Below are 5,000 nucleotides of genomic sequence, written 5' to 3'. Positions count from 1 at the left end.
CAATATCGTCTTGGTTGGCATACAGTCTACGTCCTTTTCTTAAAACGCTGATGTCCATATTGTCGTCGCTATTGCTTCCAATAAATTAAAAAAGGTCATGAATACTTCAGGAAGAAACTTCTATCCGAAGCATGGACTTTTGATAAAGTAGTAAGACTATTTTCACTGACACATATGCAGCCATTCACTTTACCCCTCCCAAACAACAAAATAGATCTATTATCATGCGCACTTGTAATGGCCTCGAGGGCATTTTCCTGTTTTCAGTCACCTGACGTCTTGAACTAATTCGATTTTTCTATTGTTTGTATGCCAGCAAAAAAAATTTGTTGGTAAGATAGCATTAGTTGGTAAGATAACTTTTTCACGTGCGACCAAATTTTCTAAAGTAATGGGGCTCCACTAGCGAGCCAGATTTGGCTAATAGAATGTGGATGAGGCGGCGCAACGTGAATTATTGACCACCTTGGTCTTACTTTAAAAGACAATACGATGTACTGCGTCCCGAATGAAACGATGGAGGAGGAGCATTGGAACAGTCGCATTGTTCGTGTTCAGTCACTATACAATCACTTACAGATGAAATACGCTGTCTCTTCCTAGTAGGGTGCTTCAAGGGCGAATCGACCTCCATGTCATCGTCGGAGCTTATTTCAACCACACTGGTATCCGCAACTGCCGTGGTAATTTCCAGCTTGCATTTCTAAATCCAACAAAGGGAAGGGCTGTATAGGTAAAGTGTTGCAGTTCTGTATCGTCTGGCTATAGAGTCATCTCGAGTGATTTGTCCGCACAAAGTATTATAACACAGGGACAATTTGATTTTTGTTGTTTACGAAGTAGCCTTTGGACGAGGAGCGTTCATGCCAAAATATTAAGTCGCATAACATGAGAAACAACAAATCATTGAACTGCAGTTTTGTGAGCGTCATTACGGATTCATAACGTTTACGAGCACAGCTAAACACGTGAATAAATTTCTCCTACATACCTTTATTGACTTGTCTTTTGGGGCTGCCTTTTCTTCAATTATTTCAATATCTGACTCACAAGATGCGTCATCGGAGATTTTTCTTCCTCGCCATAAACTCATTCCAGGGTTGTATTCTTCTGCAGATTCCCACCATTCCATCTCTTGATTTTTCCCTCCCTTGATCTGAAATTAGACACAACAGAATGATCTTTTCAGCGACTGTGTGTATACCGCTAATGCCGATCAGAACCAAGAAGAATATGTAATTTTAATTAGCAGCTACCCTTAACCCTTTCACTGCCGAGGGCTCCCCCATTGACGAGTAAAATCGTCTGGCGTTAGACAGAGTAAAATCTATGTGTCAATTTGCATTTTTGGCGGTGAAAGAGTTAAAATCGTACCTTTCTTGTCGTTGTCCTTTTGGCTTTGAAAGTTTCACTGGCGCACTTTTTAGTTTCTTGAGCGCTTTGTTCCCGTTTGCTTGTAGGGGGAAAGCTACAAGTAGTACGTTGCTCAGAATTTCCCCTTGAAGATTTCACTGCCGTTGCATAGCTTGACGCCTGAAACAAATTTGAAAAGGTTGAGTAACTCAGCACTACTGTAACTGTATACTTATAAATGTCCTGAACATAACCCAGTGACCAACTATCACAGCAAAAAATCTGTCTGAAATGTAAACAGAGCTTCATGTTAGCCTAACTGGTTAATTGTTTGTCAGAAATCGTATATTACAGGCAGACTCGTACCCAGTCGCTATGCTTTTTGGGGAAAGAGGATTGGATACTAGGTTGGATTAAGGCGCGCGAGGTGTCATGGGAAGGATAGAAGGAAAAAGAGCGGTCGCTATTTTTCTTCGGCCTCTTCCCATAACTCCCCGCGCGCTCCACTTTATCCAGACCGCTTTCGCTTTGAAACCCGTAAATAGCGACTGGGTACGAGTCTGTATTACAGGTCTAATCTGAACATGTACCCAGTTCTGAAATGAACCCAGGCACCCCTGCTTACATTATATATAGCACACGAAAGTAACCAAATGTACCATTTGCTTGGGCTTCAATGAGACGTAGTGATTACCACTGTGTCCAAAGTAAAGAGTGCCCACTGAGGGACCCAGCTGTAGCTCCACAACTTTAACGAAATTGTCATCCTGTAAGTTAAAGTGCAAACAATACAACTTATCACCGTTTCGTTAAAAACTTAATATTTCGTTTTCTGAAAACAATACAAACAAACAATATGAAACATTACATGACAACAATTTACCCCATGCACTGTAATAATCATTATCTTGCATCACATCTGCAAAGGCGCTAATTACTAAAGAATTAGCATAATTCTTTTGCAGGATCTTCAATGCTTCTGACCATACAGCAGGCACCTTTTTACCACCCATGTCGACTTCACACAAGAAAGCCAAGCGGTCATTTCCCTCAAAACAAAATGTCTTAAAACCTCTCGGGAAAACACTCAACCATTAATTTCTCCGTTAATTCATTAAAAAGTCTGTCTTATATAGCCTTTCGGACATTAAGAAGAGTGCGATACCCAAATCCTTGCTTTTCTGCTCCTTTGTCACGAACATCGTGACAATGTACACGCTGCAGCTATAAAGGGAACCTCTCAACCTGGAGGCAAGGAAAATTAGGCTTAAGACTATAAAGATGGATAATCATAGAGGAAAAAAAGGTGCTGCAGTTTATAATGACAAGAAGACTAAGACTGGGGGCTCAATTAAGGAATATATTTTAACAAGAAAAGAATGATGTATAAACTAATTACGCGAAAAATATTTCATTTCACTCCGTTTGTTTTCTCTTGACCAACTGTCGGTAATGCCATCATCTTTTCTCTGTCACGCAATCAAGTAAAATAACTCACGTCAAACTGATGGCTTTCCAGATAATCAAATATGAGGTTGCGCAAGATCTCAAACTTAAATCCCAATTGAAACGCTGCAGCCCGATAGAAACAGCTTTCATCACCGGGAGGATTAAAAGCAACTTCAAAACCTTCTTCTTCTATCCTCTGCTGAAGTTCAATTTCAATTTCCATCTTCTAACAAATCCTAAAAAGTAAAATTTGCTGTTTGCAAAAAATATTTCTATATTTCGTATATAATGTCAACCTCGTCTAAGTCTGTGCTAAAAAAAAATTAAAGAAATGCAACTACAACGTTAAAGAAATGCTTTGTATTCGAATCTCACTTATCTCACTTATATTACTTCAGAAGTAAATGTCAGAAAAACACTTTCTATCTCTCCTGATAATTAATTCCGGCTGGAATGAAAAAATCCACCTCTTTGGTTCTCTGCAATGTGCCAAGGAAGAACGCGGTAGAGAAATGAACATTTCTGTCCGAGAGAAACTGGGCTTGAAAACGATCAAAAATGGCGGATGGACTCGTGAATAAGTGCAATAACTTGCAATAACGGTACGAGATATCTTATACATACCAATTCTTTTTTGTCTTTTATTTTTTTTATTTTTCATTTTTCATGGCATGGCTTGCACCCTGGCTCGCATGGCTCGCACCCTGGCTCGCATGGCTCGCACCATGGCTCGCATGGCTCGCACCCTGGCTCGTATTGTGACTCGCATTCATTTTCCATCGCATGGCTTGCACCCTGGCTCGCATGGCTCGCACCCTGGCTCGCATGGCTCGCACCAGAGCTCGCATGGCTCGCACCCTGGCTCGCATGACTCGCATGGCTCGAATTGTGACTCGCATGGCTCGCTGGCTCGCACATTAGTATAACTCGGCGACGGTCCTTTCGCCACTCGGTTGATTCTCACGCTCTCTGGTATTTGTCCTAACATGGCATCATTACCATACACTCCAGTCACGGACATTTTGAATTCCTTTGGTTCCTTCTCATGCTTTTCTAGGCAATGTCTCCATCCATAATGCTGATTTTTCGTCTCGATTCTCTAAGCCCCCCTCGTGCTCCGTGCCTCTTGTATAGGCATTTCTGGCTGTCTCACCAATGTACTTATTTTCGCATCCCTGGCACTCAATCTCGTACGTCACACCGTGTGCATTACATGGACCTTTCCCAGCTTGTTTACAAACCAGGCAGTCTTCTCTCCCACACCTTTGCTGTTTGAGCGGATTGGACTTTTGTAGCACTTCCTTCAGTGTTGTACCTGTCTTCTCCACCACCTTTATCTTATACCCCTGGTCTCTGATTTCACCGTGGTATCCAGGTGTCGAAAGGCACGAATATAACCGCTTCGTCTCCACCTCTCTTGCCCATACAAGAGGCACGGAGCACGCGGGGGGCTTAAAGAATCGAGACGAAAAATCAGCATTATGGAGACATTGCGTAGAAAAGTATGGGAAGGAACGACAAGAGTTCAAAATGTCCGTGACTGGAGTGTATGGTAATGATGCCATGTTAAGACAAATAGCAGAGAGCGTGCGAATCAACCGAGTGGCGAAAGGATCTCTCATCAACACGAAGAAGGAATGAAATTATATAAAACTTCCTTGAGTAATACTTGAAGAAGGAGGAACTTTACATGAAGTCTGTGGACAAGCCAAGACACTTGGTGCATCATACACTGGGTGCCAGAGTATCTTGAATCCAAGATGGCGGAACATGCCTGACGAGGCTATGTTTTCAGCGCAATTTATTGCAGTTTTGAAAGCGGTTTTTATAGATATACACATTTTTTAAGTTTTAAGTGTATTAACTCCAAAATCGTGCGTCAAAAGAATAACAAAGACAGAGAATGTCAAGCAATTACCGTAGTCATATGTGGGTCTTTTTTCGCTTCGACAAAAAAACTTTCTGAAGCATTCCCACATATGCAAATAAGCCAATTTAGTTCCTCCAATTTCAAGCAAAAAATAAAAATAAGAAGTAAAACATCTGTCATTTTACGGTTGATCTACGTTAATTTTTTTGACATCTCGTCGAGAATTCTGAAAGTAGCATTTCCGAGCTTCACGATTTCAAAATGTTCTGGCGTAGAATTTCCCCAGAACCCTCTACAAGTTAGCGTCTTCGACGTTAGCGCCCCCAAT

The sequence above is a fragment of the Montipora capricornis genome, chromosome 6 (genome assembly GCF_036669925.1).
Source record: "Montipora capricornis isolate CH-2021 chromosome 6, ASM3666992v2, whole genome shotgun sequence".
NCBI classification, from domain to species: Eukaryota; Metazoa; Cnidaria; class Anthozoa; order Scleractinia; family Acroporidae; genus Montipora; species Montipora capricornis.
Note: the sequence above shows the minus strand (reverse complement) of the source record.